General features: G+C 34.9%; 1 protein-coding gene across 6 annotated transcripts in view; it reads right to left on the reverse strand.

Moving 5' to 3' along the window:
* PTPRK (protein tyrosine phosphatase receptor type K) overlaps nt 1–18,268 on the reverse strand; it is a 733,127-nt gene that overhangs the window by 70,070 nt on the left and 644,789 nt on the right. The gene's annotated exons all lie outside the window — the stretch shown is intronic.

Below are 18,268 nucleotides of genomic sequence, written 5' to 3' on the forward strand. Positions count from 1 at the left end.
CCTAGACAGTGACACTTCATAGGGACTGGGTTAGGGGACTAGAATTGTTATTTTCTTAGCACAGGGAAGTCGCTAAGGATGAAGAAATTCCAGCTGCCAATTCAAGTAGGCACCTTTTCTTAGAGTTTCCTGAAGCACCAAGAGATTATTTTCCTCAGAATCACACAGCAAGTTATGTACCAGCAGAGACAGAGACAGAGAAGCAGTTAAAGATAAGAATGAATTTCAGTTAAGGTCTGAAAGAAAAATAAGGAGTAAATGCATATTTTGGTACGTTGATTTAATTTTCGATTCAAAAGATTAATTTGTCAAATCCAGACTTCTGCCATCAGAGTCTATAAAACCTATTGAATTTTTCTTGCCTTCTTTTATCTTTCCTAAGCACCCTGAGTATTAAAATACTCATCCTTATTGAAACTATTTAGTTTATACTTCATATTTATTTACTTGGGTACAAGTACAAGTACAAGTGCTAAGATACTTGTATCTTAGCAGAATATAAGTCCCTTAAGATTAGGGACTGTATTTTGGAATGACACACATATTTGGTATAATGGTGGATCTAGTGTAGGTGCAGATGGCATCAATTTGCTACGATAATGTCGTACCCTTGGATGATGCAATAGAATCAATCTTCAGAGCATCTGGAAGAGAATTCCATAATTGAGCATTTTGTAATTTGTTCCAGTTGGCCTACCTACCACTTGGTTTGAGGAAGCCTTTTCCCCATGGTTTTGTAGTAGGCTGAGTGAGCATCCAACCCACAAGCTTGAGCCATGGGGATCCAGGAGTGTAAGAATTCAAGTCAGGTAATTCAGCTGACAGGATTCCAATCAATAGGAAATGGTTGTCATCAACTTGGTAACACCAAATGCATTGTGAGAGCTGAGCTAAATTGTAACTGCCTATTAGAGGAGTTGGAATGTTATATTAGAGACAACAGAGAATCACCATAGATTTTTGAGCAGAAAAGTGACATGGCAAGACTCATGCTTTACAAATTCTACTTTGAAAGAGAAATGCAAGATGGAATGAAATGGGGAGAGATTTAAAGGAGAGGGATCATTTAGGAGAATATTGTAATAGTCCAAGCAAGAAGTGATGAAGACCTGAGTAAGGGTAGTGGTAGTGGGCATGTATGCAGAAAGAAGGCAACAGATGTGATAGATGTTGTGGCAGTTGAACTGAGAAGACCTATGAATATTAGTTAAAGATGACAGAGATATTATGAAAAATGTACCTTATCCAAATAACAAATTATAAGTTTAAATCTATTTATCTATCTATCTTTCTATCTATCTATCTATCTATCTATCTATCTATCTATCTATCTATCTATCTATGTGTCTGTGTNTATCTATCTATCTATCTATCTATCTATCTATCTATCTATCTATCTATGTGTCTGTGTATGTATGTCTAAATAAAGGGTTTAAATTTCTTCTTAAAAATGTCATTTGAATGTAGTATTGTTAGTAGGAATCTAGGTAGTAAGAACAAAGTAAGAACAAATATGACTTTTCTGTCTTCCTGATCCAGATAATAAAGTTATTGGAAGTGATTGCACTCTAGAGCCCTGAACATAATTTAAGCACATGCACCAAGACAATGAGAATGTGTCAAATATGCTTTTCCTTATGCTATAAATCTTTACCTTATTATCTAAAGAATAGTCTCAGATTCCCTAGCTCTCAAATTTTTCCAAGAGCCTTCTAACTCTTTGGACAACAAGAAACATCTAAAGTAGTATATCATTTTAATTGAGCAAACTTTTGAAAGGTATTTTTACTAAAATATTTAAACTTTCATTATAAATTTTACAATATATGGGCTTAGCTGTATTTTTAAAAATATAAATCTTAATGAGTATTCCTAATGTTCTTTAAATTAGTTTTATTACCAGATGAAATATAGTGCAATTTCATAAAAATCAAACCAATATTCAGGAATAATTTATTGAGATTCTAGGATTAACAATGAAACGATCATTTATGGAGTCATATCTTTTATTTTTCCATCAAAGCTTTTTTTTAAATGTCCCACCATGGCATAAAGGTGGCCCCAGCATCTTGAAGGTTATGTGAGCACATCATAAACTCTGACAAGTTATAAAAATTGAACTGGAATAGCTTTCCATGTGGGCTTGACAATGGACTCTGCTTTTTTTTATGAGGATCATAAGTTGGTACATGACTGGAAAAGTGGTCAACTCTCTCTCTCTCTCTCTCTCTCTCTCTCTCTCTCTCTCTCTCTCTCTCTCTCCCTCCATATATATATGTATATACACACATGAATGTATGCATGTATATTCACATGTCTAATACATATATGAAACTTATTAAACTACCTTTTTGAAAGGGTACCCATCTGATTCAATTCAATTTATAATTATTTTTTTAAATTTCAGCCTCTCCTTCCCCTTCCCACACCACAAAAGGCATCATTGGACAAAATATATAGAGTATGTCTTTTGTGTTTCCATTTCTCAGTTCATTCTCTGGACATAAACATTCACAAGTTATTTTTCAAATATTAAATTTGTAGCTATATATAATGTTCTCATTTCTACTCACTTCACTCTTCATTATTTCATGTAGTTCTATCCAAGTTTTTTAAAACAATAATCTGTTCTTCATTTCTTACAGTACAAGTAGTATTCCATCACCATCATATCCCAGAATTTGTTTAGCCATTCTCTAGTTGATGGTCATTCCTTCAATTTCCAGTTTTTTGCCACCACAGAAAGAACTGCTATAAATATTTTGGAATACATAGGTTCTTCTCATTTTTCTCTGTTCTCCTTGGGAAGTAGACCCAGCAGGAGTATAGCTGGGTCTAAGGATAAGTAAAGATTTATAGTTCTCTAGGTACAATTCAAAATTGCTCTCCAAAATGGCTGGCTCAGCTCACAATTCTACAAACTTCGATTCAATTTAATAAGCATTCATTAAGCTCCTACAATATCCTAGGACCCTGAACCCGAGAATGTTGGAGGAATACATCTCCTATACCATCTGACCTGCTTTCATTTCAGCCACAATTATCATCATTGAGAAAGAAAAGTCAGTATCAGCTACTTTGTCACTAAATCTGAAGGACAATGGGGATTTTTATTTGGCAGGCAGCTGAAATAGGATAGCTCATTTTGAGGTAGAAGATGAAAATTAACTAGGTATTTTAGTGGAAAGAACACAGACCTTAGAGTCTGAAAGACCTGAGTTAAAATCTGGCTTTACTTATTAGCTGTGTGAGGTTAGGCAAATCATTTAACCTTTGCCTGCCTCAACTGTAAAACTAGAATTATAATAATATCTAGTTCCTAGTGAAGTCATTATGAAGATCAAATTAGATATTATCTATAAAGTGTATATCACAGAGGTTGGCCCATAGTAGGTACTTAATAAATGTGCCACCCATTCATTCATTATTACTCTATATAAGACACAAATGAAATTCTTAACTTTTTGAATAAAGAATTCTTCTCTTCATAATGCACACAGTTTTTTGGAAACATTTTAGGAAGAAATGAGAGTGATTTAACTCCTAAACTCAAATTCTAAATTTGACAAAGAGGCCATTTCTACATACTGGCAAATAAACATGAGGAAGAAATAATTTAGAGCATATCTGTGTGAATTTGATCTTTATAACAATGGTAGAGTGGTACAACAAATTCTCTCATTAAAATATTTCCTTCAAATTGGTGTGCTCTGTCATAATCAGAATTTCTAGTTAAAATGCTGAATTAGTATATTATCAAAAGACTGAAAGTGCTTGAGTCTACCCTATAATGATGAATAAGCAACTGGTTTTAACAGGCTTTAAGTACTGATGAATAAGAAGGCAGATTATTTGAAATTAGATATCTTTATACATATATTTGACTTTCCAATTGACTCAATTTTATGGTTAAAATATTAATATTGTAAGGCTTTAAGGAAGATATATCATCAGAATCATGTGTTCTATGGAGATCTGTGGTTGATTTTATTTAAAAAAAAATTCCTTGAACAAGTATTTTGAGTTAACAATTATTTATTGCACTCCCTAAACTACACTGGGCCCCAATCAAACCATCCATCTTCAGCCTATCAATCTCATGCCCTGCCAATATGTTGTTTGTTTCTTCTAAGAACAAGTCATAGCCTCGACCATGTTTTTTTTTACTTATTGTCTTCTGCTGATGTTGTAACCTACAAATAGAACTGGTCCTAACCAGCTTAAATGCTCTGCTCTCCCAGGTGTACATGATCTTCTTATATACTATCCTCTTCCACCTCTTGCTTTAGGAACTATGGAAATTAATAGTACCATGGCTTCCAGAAAAAAGATGTGTTAGTCTTCAAGGTTCATTCATCATCTTTTGTGACTTTCCAACTTGAAACACTTTCCCCTAAATATGTTGTCTTCCCAAGAGAATAAACTCCTTGAAGGCAGACACTATCCCACTTTTATATTTTTACCCCCAGTATTTAGCATTAGTTGACACATAATAAGAGCATAATAAATTAATTTTCATTCATTAATTCATCTGCCTTTGGTTCGGTGACCATAATGAAACATATTCATAGTCATCTGCTTGACTGACAAGTATAATTATCAGTCAGGTTCACTTGTGTCCTAGATATTGATTAAATGTCCCAAATACAAGACTAAATAGTATGCTGATATTTCTTTATCTTATTTCAGAAATAAGTCTCTACCTAAGCTAAAACTTTGAACTATCACAAGTAATAAAGTCTCTGACTTCAAGGTGCTTACCTCTAACAGGAGATAACAGGTATAGGGAATGGGTTGTGAAAGGAAGAGAGCTTTCATCTAGAGAATGGTGAGTAGGAGTAATAGGGCATTCCACTGATACAGCCTTTGAAGAGGCAAAAATTGTGTTTACTTGATCATGGTTCTTAGAGAAAGATGTGGAAAGAGTGGGAGAGAGAGGAAGGGTCAGATGTTCTGGTGAAAGACAACTCTATACCTGCAGATTTCACCTTTGTAAAATCTCTCAAATAAGCTGTTATCTCTATCACCACACTAGGGCAAGCCCCCATCACTGTTAGACCTGGCTGATTGAGGGTCCAACCAGGGACTAATGATATGGGAGTGTGAAGTGGCATGGCAAGGCTTTATTGTAGGAAAGAGACAGGGAGGAAGGGAGAGCAAGGGAGGAGCCCACACCTGGCAGATAGCTAGGGGTCTCCACCTGGGTGGAGAAGGAGACAATCTTTTATAGGGTGGTAATTTGGAGTGAAGTAACTTGGGTTGTTGCTATTGGGCAAAGTTGGGGTACTTGTGTGAATCTCAGTGGATGGCCCTGAGGGATTGGGGAGTCCCAGTCTCTTGGGGTGGGAAGTTCCTGGGCATAGTGGTCAGTGGTGTAGGAGGTCATTTGTCTAGACCTGATAGGGAAATCCTTATGTTCTGCCAGGTTTTACTAGAGCTTTGTCTCACAGTCTGGACAGGTGCTATGGGAAAGAGGGAAAGAGGAAAAGAGAGGGGGCTTTGGAACCAGGATCTATCAATCACCTCATATCTAGATTACTTCAATAGTCTGCTGGTGAGACAGCCTGACTCAGATCTCTCCACCTTCCATTCAGACACGAAAGTGTTTTTCCTAAATGCAGGTCCAAACATCTTCCTGTTACTCAAAAAAGTACAGTAGCTCCCTATTGCCTTTAGTATCAAATACAAAATGCTGTTTAGCATTCAAAGCACTTTATAATGTCTCCTACCTTTCTAGTCTTTTTATATCCTAATCCTCTACATGTACTTTTTGATCCGGTGAGATGGTCCTTCTGGCTGTTCCATGTATAACACGTTATATTTTTTGACTGTAAACATTTTCTCCCATACCTGGGATATTTTCCTTCCTCTGCTCTGACAACTGACCTCCCCACTCCCTTAAAACCCCAACTAAAATTCCATCTTTTAATGGAAGTTCTCCCAAGCCCTTTTTAAATTCTAGTCCCTTCTGTCCGTTAATTATTCCCTAGTTATCTTGTATAGAACTTATTTCATATATATTTGCTTGCATATTGTCCTAGCTTTAGACTGTAAGTTCCTTGGGGTCTTCTGGCACTTAGTACAGGGCCTGGTATATAGTGGGTGTTTAATAAATGCTTATTGATTGATTTATCCTGTGTATGGTTTGCTTTATACTTATTTGTTTGCATGTACTTTCCCACATTACATCTATAAGCTCCCTAAAGACATGGAATACCTTTTGCCTTTTTTCATATCTTCAGTGCTTATTGCACTTGATAATTGTTTATTGACTGATAATTGATTGATTTCAATCATGGGGTACAGAGAGTAAAAGTTACAGAATCAAAGGAGATGGAATATTTTGAATGAGGAAATGCAAGTGGGCCAGTGTTGTTAGACTGTAAAATATGTGGAGAAAGCAAAATATAGATAGATTGAAAAGGAAGGGTAGAGGTAGGAGGCAAAGGGCAGATGTTTTATATTTGATCTTCAAGGTAATAAAAATTAAAATAATTATATAGTGCCTGAAGGTTTTCAAAATATGATACAATATAATCTCAATATACTTGCAAAATTAATTAATAATTTAATTACTAATTAACAAATAAATTAATAAATTAAAATAATAACTGCTATTATAACAGTTATCTCTATTTTACTGATGAGGAAACTGAAGCATGCAAAAGTCAAATGATTTTTCTCTAAGTCATGGCGACTAGCAAATGTTGGAGTCTGCATATGAACTCAAGTTTTTCTGAGTCTAGTTCCAGTACTCTATCTATAGTGCTCCTGAGTAGACTATTGACTACTAATAAGAAGCCACTGAAATTTGAGTAGGGAAATAAAGTGGTCAGTTTTCTGCTTTAGGCATAACACTTTGGCAGCTAAGTGGATTGGATTGTGGAGATATTTGAGTCAGGGAGAACAACTAGCAAGCAGGTCACTGCAACAATCATGGACTGTGGTAATGTGTCTGTACATCAGGGTATTGGCTATATCATAAGCGATATAAGAATGTATATGAGAGATATTGTAAAGACAGGAAAGACAATCATTAGCAATAGTTGGGCATGTGGGGGCAGTGACAGTGAAGAGCAGAATAAAAGATCATACCAAGATTGCTAGGCTGGATGAATGAATATATGTTGGCGTCCTCAAGAGTAAAAGAGAAGTTCATACCTACCACACCTGTCTATCCTATAAGCAGTAAATAATTCAATTTTGCTGTTACTGTGATCTGTATGGAATGCCAGATTGCAGCCTGCTAGTCTTACTTAGAGGGCATGGGGGGAGGGGGAGGGGGAGGGAGGGAGGGAGAGAGAGAGAGAGAGAGAGAGAGAGAGAGAGAGAGAGAGAGAGGTTTCTAATCTAGTTTTACCTGAATTATTTCATCTACATTTTAACCTGATCTGAGAAAAATCTATGAGCTAATCAGACAGTTCTCATAATTTAGTCTCTAACACTAATGTTCCCCCCACAAATAAGGGGAGACTTAGCCTTGTGCATGAGGTTCAAACCTACTTAAAGATAAAAGTAAAAAAATTTGCATAATCTTTTAATCATGTAATATTCTGACCCATCTGCCCATTCAAATAATTCCTTTTAAGAGCTGTGTAAACATCTGGGTAAATCTTATCCCAGTTCATCACTATGATTTTTAGTCACTAAAGTCTATTCCAAGCTTATGACCATACTGTTATTCTCATTGTAACAGATGATGGTACCAATATAGGTTAAGGTTGCCATGGCACCAGCAAGCCACCATCTTATGTATCTTCTTGTTTACCAGGAAAGTTATTAAGAAGAAAATATGAATAGTGGATCTCCAATATATTAAATGTTTGTATTTATAGGAAAAGTAATGAAAGTTGTACTCTAAGTAGGAATGAATAACCAAATTTCATGATGGCTCCCAGACCTAGAACAAAAAATTTAACCTATCCCTGACCTTTCTTATGCAAGCAAAATATTTTCTAATTCATTTTCTGGGGCCAATAGATAAAAAAGATAAAAATGTAAGAAGAAATGCAAATTATGACCTTTCATGCTAAGGTCTCACATCATACTAATTTGATTTTTCAGCACAATGAGCATCATTCTTGAAATATATGGAATAAACTTAGAATTTTTGTAGGAATTTGTCAATCCATTTAAACAACTGTAATTTGATTATCTCAAACTATTTTCCAAATTCCCAACATATTATAGGAGTTATTGTTCTTTGCATTCTGTATATAAACTTGGCTGACTAAAAAGATTTATATGAGATATCCTTTCCCTATGAGGCCAAGGTTTGCTTACCTTCATTTTTCTTACTACATTCATATTCTGGTCTCTGATTTGGACAGATTGATTGTTGTTAGTTTCAGCATATCAAGTTATTTACACTGTACTTAGGAGGAGATAGCAATTTTTATAGAACTTTATTCAACTATGGAACTTGTACTAATTCTGGTGTGAACACATTTAAATAAATGTAAAACTCATGAACTATGCAGGTGAGAAAACTGTGGTATTATCCATGCATAAAGAAGACAAATATTATACAATCAGTCCTTGGAGAAATCATCATTAAGGAGTCATTCCATGTGTGCTCATCAACATTTACTTCCAAAATTTTCCAAGGCATGTGATTGAAATAATGCCAAAAATTCACCAAGGGAAGAGACCTAAATTGAATAACCACATAGGGATAAATAGGTGAAAGGGATAAAATTCCTTATTTTAATAGTCATGGAACATTTGTAGAATTTTTATAATCACTAGTGAATAACTTAGCTCCAATTTTATCCCCAATTATCAGTGAATTCCTTGCAAATGTTCAAGGCTTATGGAAATGAATTACCTATTCTTTCACTGCATCTATTATTTTAACTTCTCATTTTCTTCCTTTTCCTTATCCATATAAAAGTCAGTATACTTTTAAAAGACAATGAATAAAAAAAGACCAATTTTGTTTATGCACCTATCTTTCTTTGTACTTACCAAGACCAAATTGCTACTCCTTTAAAATATAGCAATATAATACATCTAACACTTAGATATCCATCACACTCAAGAATGAGACAGGAACATCTCTGTTTGAGGACAGATATATAAGCTATGCCAAAGATATGAGAGACAAAGGCAAGTAAGGAATAAAATAGAAGTAGAAGGAGAGCAGAAAAAGAAGGAAGAAAGAATTGGACAGCAGATGCAACACTGGTAGTCAGGCCATCAAGAAGCCTATAAAATGTGAAAGGGAAGAGTGATAGCAGAGAGTATGGTGAATGATCAATAAAAATAACAGAGTAACATTAAATGGTCTGGAAGAATGAAGCTGAGGAATCAACGGCTTATGTATTTCTAAAACATCTGAAGTGATCACAAAGTATGATAAGCTTTCATAATCATTGTTAGCATAATATTTTCGTGGAGATTGCTGTTTATATTTTATTTACTAAGGAATCTATGTATGTGTAAAGATTTCCCCCCCAAAAAATCCTATGTGATAGTCTCTTGGTTTTTAAATTTTTGTATTTGATCAATTTTATAATAAAAAATATAGGGGGCAGCTGGGTAGCTCAGTGGAGTGAGAGTCAGGCCTAGAGATGGGAGGTCCCCTAGGTTCAAACCCAGCCTCAGCCACTTCCCAACTGTGTGACCCTGGGCAAGTCACTTGACCCCCATTGCCCACCCTTACCAATCTTCCACCTATGAGACAATACACCGAAGTACAAGGGTTTTAAAAAAAATATATATATATACCTATACATTGAAATAGGACCAAAAGGAGGAAAAAAGTTTCATTATTTTGTTTTTACAATATGTACATTTCATGTTCTATTTCTTTTTACTTCGTATAGCTCTTTCAATTTGCATAGTTCTCATATAGCAACAATTTGTGACTTACATAGGGTTTTAAGTTTTACAAAGCATTCTTCTCATAAATATCCTGTGATGCAAATAGTAGCAGTATTGTTATCCCCATTCTATAAGCGAGAAAACTGAAATTCTAGCAGGTTAAATGATTTGACTCTGATCGTAGAAGAAGTAAGTGGCCAAGGCTGGAGTTGAACTTGCGACACTTGACTGCATGTTCAGGGCTTTTCATTATTTCTTGTTTACTGTCATATCTGTTATATCTGCTAACAAGAAAAAGCTGCATACATGTGCACTTGATGAAATGGATATCTCCTGTCCAGAGATGGGTCTGGCTAACTTTGGGAAGACAATTTCATGGCTGCTTCCTGAGGAAGAGAGCAGCAGCTAGAATTAAGGGTACTGGACTTGGAATATGGAGAGGTCTTGACTTGGTTCTCACCTCTAAAGATGCCACTTAAAGGAGTACTTGGGAAGAATGTATTGAATCTAGGATAACTGGGATTTGAAACCCAAACAACATCAGACTGTACCATCTTCTCTGGCTCTATAACTTTCTGACACTGTATGGATACCAATGGTGCATGTGGGCTCTCAGTTGATTATTCTTGACTCTGGCTACTGGATCAGGCTCTCTTTTTTCCTTACATCCTTTATACTGCTTCTCCTTCGAAATTCACAATATTTTGAACATTTTATGACCAACATATACCCTCCAGATATAGCTGTTTGTAGATGATACTGCTGATTGCATCAGAGCCCCAAAATACTGCAAAGCTTCCAAAAAGAGATCCATAATCACTTGTATGAATTTGGCCTAATTGCTTATTCTATGCCAGGCACAGTATGGATAATCTCTTAATATTTATTGAACTGAAATGAAAAAAATTTCTTGTTCTCCAAATTATAATAAGCAACTACTGAATGGGCAACTCAAGGTGCTGGTCCATCAATACATATATCTTGGGCAAATAATACAATTGGAGAATGAGTTAGATCTAGAATTGAATAAGAGGAGACTGGGCTGGATTGCCCCTGGAAAATTCCAGAGCATGTTTAAGGAAATGAAATTTTTCTCTGAAACGAGGTCTATCTTTTTTTTTTTTTTTGGCATCATATCTTCTTTAATATAACTTGAAAATCAAACCCTTGGTGCTTCCAAAAGTGTGTCATCTCCAGCACAGACCTTTAAGTATACTTCGTATGGAGGTCTATCTTTTTAACACCAATACTTTTCTAGTTATACAGCTAATATTTTAGGGCAAAAAAAATCTTCAAACAATTGATATTGAGCATTAATTAAAAGGCAATAGAGAGAGATGGTAGGCATAAGTAGGTTGCAGCAAATTTCATTTCTACAGAGAAAAAAATTAACAAAAAAACCCCCAAAGGTTCTATTAGATAGCAGCAATGTATTTGCCTATACCTTGCATCTACTCCATTCCCAACTCCATGAAAATGTAAAGAAATAACAAAGGAGGAAAAGCTTTCTACAAAAATGTATTTCTTGCATTGTTTGCAGATGAGAAGATAGAGAATTCTTTGTAAGTTGCTCAGGAAATCTTAAAATACTACATGAATATTGTTATGAGTAAGATTAGATTAGCTTGTTATTAGGTATTGATTATATATTGATTAGGAAGTACCTAGCAGGAAGGAGCTGGAGCTGGGAATTCCAGGTTGGAATGAAGGAGGAGGAAGTCTATCTGTGTTCTGTGTGTGGACTCCATTAGTGGTAGGAAAAAACTGTTGCCAGCCTGGGAGACCTCAGAGCAAAGGACACCCTATTTCCTGTTTTCCCCTGGATCCTGTGTGGTGTGGCATCTACACAAAGCCAAGAGAAGAGGTGAAATTGGAGTTCTGGCGGACAGTGCTCCAAGTAAAACCCTTACTGCTTGGTTCCTGAGACAACTGTAGCTCCTGGTATCCAGAGATCATTGGTGGATAGCAGTGAGAAATCCCAAAGCCACAAAAGCCCTAGCTGTACTCAAGCCTGGCAGGTTCCAGGTGTGAGGCAGAAACCCAAAGACTCCAGTATAGCTCCTTGGGCCCTATTAGTTAGATAGCTTAGATTAGTGTAGTTGAATAAGTCCTTCCCTGTCCCTTTGGGTTTTGTTATTAGGTGTTAAGATTTTAGAGTAGTCATTCCTATCCCTCCTTTTAGTTGTTTCTAATTAAAACCCAATTTCACCTTGTTACCTTGTCAGTTAATTCAAGGCCTCTGGCCAGAGTGACAGTTGGCTGTTATTTTTTCATTTGGGAGTGGTGTAGCTGTACAAGACTTCAGTGTTCAGTTTTAGTCTCTCTTACATCCCAGAGTGTTCTCACAAACCCCATAGTTGATTTTTAATATCCCTGGTGACCCCATTACTTATATTTTCTTACAATATGCACTTATTTATTGAGGCACTATGAAGAACTGAAATTCAATTCAATTATTTTTAACTTAAAATGTGTCGTGATGTACTGTTTTTATATTTTATATATTTACATACTAGTAGTAAATATTTATATATTTACTACTACTAGTAGCAAATATTTATATATTTACATACTAGTAACAAATAATCACTTATTATGAGAAGGACCATATATTAGTTACAGAGGATAAAAAAAAAATGCCTGTTCTTTAGAAACTTATATTCCACTAGGGCAGTGATGGGCAAACTTTTTAAAGAGGAAAGGAAATGCTCATCTGTCAATCTGTTTCTAAGGCAACTCTTTTGAAGTTTCATTGTATTGTATCCTACTCAATGTATTCATCAGATAAGGAATAATGTCCCAGGGAGGGATAGAATATTTCAGGGGGCCGCATCTGTCCCGCTAGCCGTAGTTTGCCCATCATTGCACTAGGGAATTTAGTACATATCAAGCAATTAAATATAATGTCAAAATAAATTTCAAGTGGGATAGAGTGCTAATAATTCAGAGGAAGAGGGGGAAAAGCAATTAATTCAGAAAAGGTATTAACAGAGATATAGTTTATTTTCTATATGTTGATTTCATAGTGCATCCTGATAATAAAGATAAAATCTCATTGATGAGCATGTGGGATATCACATTAAGGCATCATCTTGACTCAAGTTAGAAAACTTATTATACCAATCACTATTATGTTTTATGTGTATGTATGTGTATATATATTACATTAGAGTAAACACGTAGTTTTGATCAAGATGTGTAAAGAAAGAATGGTGCTGAGATGAGGTAAGTTATTGCTGACCTTGGATGACTATAATCCTTAAACTGAAAGCAAGGCAGAAGGGTTGTCCTGAGGTTGCTAATTTCCTTATTTTGCCCAGAACTGAAATATATCCTTTACATTGTTATTCAATCTTCTAAAAAAAAAGAAAGCAAAGGCCTAGACTGAATGAATTTGTTCCCCAATTCTTTAAAAAATATGATTGATTATTAAACTAGTCCTGTGCAGCTACTATATTTTAATTTTTTTTGGAATGTGTGGCCAAAATACAAAATATATTGAACCACTCTCAATATGCTCTAGATATTCTGGCCATAAATACGACCAAATCTCTCATTAGTTTAGATAATTGATTTTTTATTATAGTTAACTGTGATTAATCAATGTGTATCATGTATGTATATACCCACATATACAGACATAGACTGACATCTTCCACCCCCATTCAAAAACCCAAATGGCAATATAATTGACACTTCAAAAAGAATATGAAGTACCAAGGCAAGAGCAACATTTTTAAAGACTAAAAATCCTGAAAATGTAAAAATATCTTCCACAATTTCCAAGCACAGCTACTGCTCATATTTATCTGTTCATCCTGACATTATCTTCCAAAGGTCCTTAAGAGTTTAGTCTTCCATTAGCTGAATATGTCATGTGAGACATGGATGTTTCTTAGTTCTTGTTTCTAGCTGTGCTTCTTGAAATTGCTTCTTGGGATTATTTTAATCTTATCAAAGCCTTCATACATTTTGACTCAAACTGAAAAAGAAGAGGCTCCTTCAGCTCCCTAGCTTTCTTCAAGGAAAAAGTCCTACATGACTGATCAGATAGTAGTTGGATTACTCTTGAAAAAAGCTGCTTATTCTGTTTATTGAGCACATGCACATCAGGTCTGGGTCTTACTTCCCTCAGTTAAAGCCAAAGTTCAAGAAAAATTTCAAACTATAATATAGAAAAATGGTAAAAGAACAATCAAAAATAGTTTGAAAACTTATTATTAAAATCTGATTCTCTCCTTTTCTTCATGAATATTCTGTAGATTTTTGTGTGTATATAAAAATAGTTGATTTTCATGTAGCACTTAAATGTTTACAAAATGGTTTTAAATATGGTATTTCATTTAAACACCATAAAAATCTATATGGTAAGTACTACAAACTTTCATTCCACTTTATAGATGAAAACTCAAAGATATAGAGAGGTTAAGAGAATAATCTAAGATCACACAGGACAAAAGTGAGAAAGGCACTCAATGCTAAAGGAACAGTAAGAACGAAAGTTATGAGACAGGAAGGGATAAAGAAAAAAATACTTCACCACCCTCCTCACCCCCTGACAAGAGGAAAGATAATCTGTTCACACTGGAGTGGGGCAAAACTAAGGTGAACTGGACAAGTTTGAGATCTCTCATCCATGCTACACCAACTAGCCTACCCATTAATCTACCTACCCCTTCCCTAATTATCAGCCATTCGACATTTACTCTGATGTCCTATGTCCCTCCTGTATTTTCACCTCTTCTTCAAGGACTTCTAATGAAGTTAACATTTTATCTGATACTTTGATGGTAATGACAATCTTAATTTTTGTTCTATAGCACTCATAACCATATGTTATCATTCAATATCACTCATTACACCCTCTGGAATTCCTGTTGTATTTAAAAAAACCCCAAAATCACCCTTCATGAAAGACCCGTGGTCTCCCCATAAATATGAATATATACAATTGACATAATGCAGATGTGCTGTTTCCCCTCTAACTGCAAATAGAATGAAAACTCCTTCAGAGAGTAGGAATTAGTTCACTTTTGCCTTTGTTTTCCAGGAATTTAGCACATACCCAATTCATAATATTAGATAGAAATTAATATTTGGGGATTACAACAGGACTGCATATTACCTGAACTCAACACGTACATCTAATTAACAATAAAAAATAAAGGCAGAAAAATACATAAAACAAAAAAATATTTTAATTATGCACTAAATTTGTACCACTTACCCAAACAGGCTACGATCTCACAGCAGTTCAGCCAGTCACACTTATTCTTACTCTGAGAATTTTATTCTTAGTTATTATTATTCTGAGTAATTATATCGTTTTGTGCCAAACACTGGATAGCTCCTGCATCAGTTTTTGTCCAGAGTTTTTTTTTGCATGTGAAAAGAATTATCTGTTAGAGCAGTGCCTCCCTTTGTTTTATTAACACTATTTCAATATTAATAATAGCCCCAAAATAGAAGAATAGTGGTGTTGGTAACTCTGAAGAGCATAAGAAAAGTTACAATGTGCCTAGGTATGTTTGTATGAAAAATACTTATTAAATAATGGGGTCTGCTATTGTGGACAATTTTTAAAATATGTGAAGGGTCTTGTATGTAATAGTTATGTAAAATGAGGTCTTATTCTTGTAAGGAGACAATTTTATATAGAAGAAAAGTAGAAAGTTTAGTAAGTTAATGAGGGCTAGACTAGAATGGGACTCAAATATGAAACAAATTAGGTTGTATATTATCTTCAAGTGAAATGGATAGTTTTTTTTTTTTAGTTAGGGAGGAAACATGATAAAAAGCCATGTCTTAGGAAGATTAAGATGGAGGTAGGGTCTAGGATTTGACTGCAGAAGGGAGAGATTGGAAGCAGGCAGAATATCTGGGAGGCAACTGCAGTAATTTGGGCAGCAGATAATGAGGTACTGAACTAGGAAGCTAAGAGTTAGGTCATTGCTCTCCTTTACTGTCTAAGAGATAGCTGTGGATATGCCCAGTAAACCTTTTTATAATACTATAAACACGGAGATAATTTTTTTGTTTATAGCTATAGCTGTTATTTGGTTCTCGTTCTTTCCTCATCCCATTTTTGATGGGTCTATAGTTGTCACTTCCCCCTGAATTTCAAAATACTTCTACATTTTTCTGGATACAATCTTCATTGCATCCTCATTGTACATTACTACAGCTTCCTTCTTTTAAATATTCCTACTTAGGCTCATTATGGAGCAGTTACCTGGGAATTTTGCCAAGATAATTTCTACACAGAATCAAGTGAGTAAAGTTAGTCTAAATTTCTCCCTAGTAATGAATTATAGAATGTCTTGCTAATAACCCTTTTTTGCCACTTAAAGGATGGTTTGTATATAATGCTAATGAAACATGAAAAAGTTGTAACATGGAGATTATACCAGCTTTATTTACTCAATAGTTGACGTAACGATCAAATGAGATAATGTAGAAAAATGTTTTGCAAAACTTAAAGCATTCTACAAATATCAACCATCATGTTTCATGTTTCCCTTAATTTCACAATATGGATAGTTGAAGCAATTTTAGATTCAACAATAACATATATTATCCAACATGTAAGGCACTCTGTTAAAGCACTGGGGATAAATGTTGTACTTACAGACCCAGAATTACAGACCTTGCCAGTTAGAAGTGATATCAGTCACTACTGAGTCCAAAATATCTCTTAAAAGAACCTTTTCTCTAACCCTTAGCAAGTTGTTATCTAGCCTTTACTGGACTCTCAAGGAGAAGAAACCACTTGAAGCAGCCTATTCCCCTTTGGGCAGTGGTACTTGTTAGCATGTTTTTCCTAACATTAAGACTAAATCTGCCTCTGTAACTTCTACCTACTGCTCCTCAATTTGCTCTTTGGGGCCAAGAAAAAGAAGTATCTTTCTACACATGACAGCCCTTCAAATATCTGAAAACAGCCATAGTATCCCTCAAGTCCCTACTTCTCCTGGCTAACATCATCAGTGAACTCAGCTAATCCTTATATGAAATATACTTAAAGTTCTTCATGATGCTGGTTGCTTTCCTCTGGAAATTCTCCAGTTTATCAATGCCCATATTAAATTGTAGAGATGAGAAGTGATTATTATATACCAGATAATATATGATAAAGACAAGAGAACAACAGATCTAAGATCTCATTATTATTAGAAGTTATCTTTGCCTCTCTTGCTAGACTTTAGATTATATTTGCTATTTTAGTTGTGATAGGATACTGCTGACTCATAGAGCCATTAAAAGCTCCATGTAATTTTCAAAATATTGTCAAACTATGTCTTCTCAATATCATATTTGTGAAGTTGTTTTTTTTTGTACTCACGTAAAAATCCTATTTTCCTTATTGAATTTCATCTTATTAAATTTATCTCAGGGTGCTAGTATCTTTTGGGATCCTGATTTTGTCACCTGGAATATTAGTTGAACTTCCCAGTTTTCTGTTATTTGTAAATATGATGATCATATCAAGTAAGTTTTTCTCCATATATTTGATAAAATCTCTAAATAGCTCAGACCTATTCTCAATTAAGGTCTTATATGTGTGATATAAGGTAGAATGCAAGAGAGGCAAAGAACATATCCTAAAATATCTTAAGAAAACCATTGAAATGTGAGAGCAAATATTAGACATAACCCAAGTGAAAGGACTAGCCACAGACATGAGTAGGATTAAATTTAGGAATATTCCATAATCCAGTTTGGTTGGAATGTCAAATGAATGATGGGTAATAATGTGAAATAAGGTTGGAAAGTTAGGTTGGAGTCATATTGGGGAAGGGCTAAAATGCCAAGGAATAAAGTTAATATTTTATCCTATTGAGAGGCAGCGAACGGGTAAAAGAGTGTTTGTTTTAAGCACAGGAGAGATAGTCAGAACTGTACATTGGGAAGACTATTTTTATACCTTGTAAAAGGTGGATTGGAGAAAGAAGGGATCGGGAATAGGGAGAATTATAATAATTTAGGTTGAGTTTATGATGAGAATCTGGAAGTGCGAATGTAGAGTGGAAACAGATTCAAGAAATAAAGAATCAGATTGTAAAATGGATAGGACTTGACAACTGATTCCTAGTGGAAGATGAGGGGAGTGGAACAGTCAAAGTGGACACTGGGATTTAATATTTGGGAAAAGAAGATGAACATGATGTAATCAATAGGAAGGGAGAGGGTTAAGACTTATAGGGCAATATATTTAGTTTAGTTTGGAACATTTTTATTTTTGAGGTGCTTATGAGTTATCCAAATGGAAATGCTTAACAATCAGTTGGAGATTGCAACTGCAACACAGGGTGGAGTTTGAGGATATATTTGTAGATTTGGGAGTCCTTTAAATAGAAATAATGACTGAAGTTCTAGGAATGGGTGGTCAAGGAAAAGTATATAAAGAAAAGAGGGCAGTGCAGAGGAAGGCATTTTCAGGGGA

This window comes from Gracilinanus agilis, chromosome 4 (genome assembly GCF_016433145.1).
Source record: "Gracilinanus agilis isolate LMUSP501 chromosome 4, AgileGrace, whole genome shotgun sequence".
NCBI classification, from domain to species: Eukaryota; Metazoa; Chordata; class Mammalia; order Didelphimorphia; family Didelphidae; genus Gracilinanus; species Gracilinanus agilis.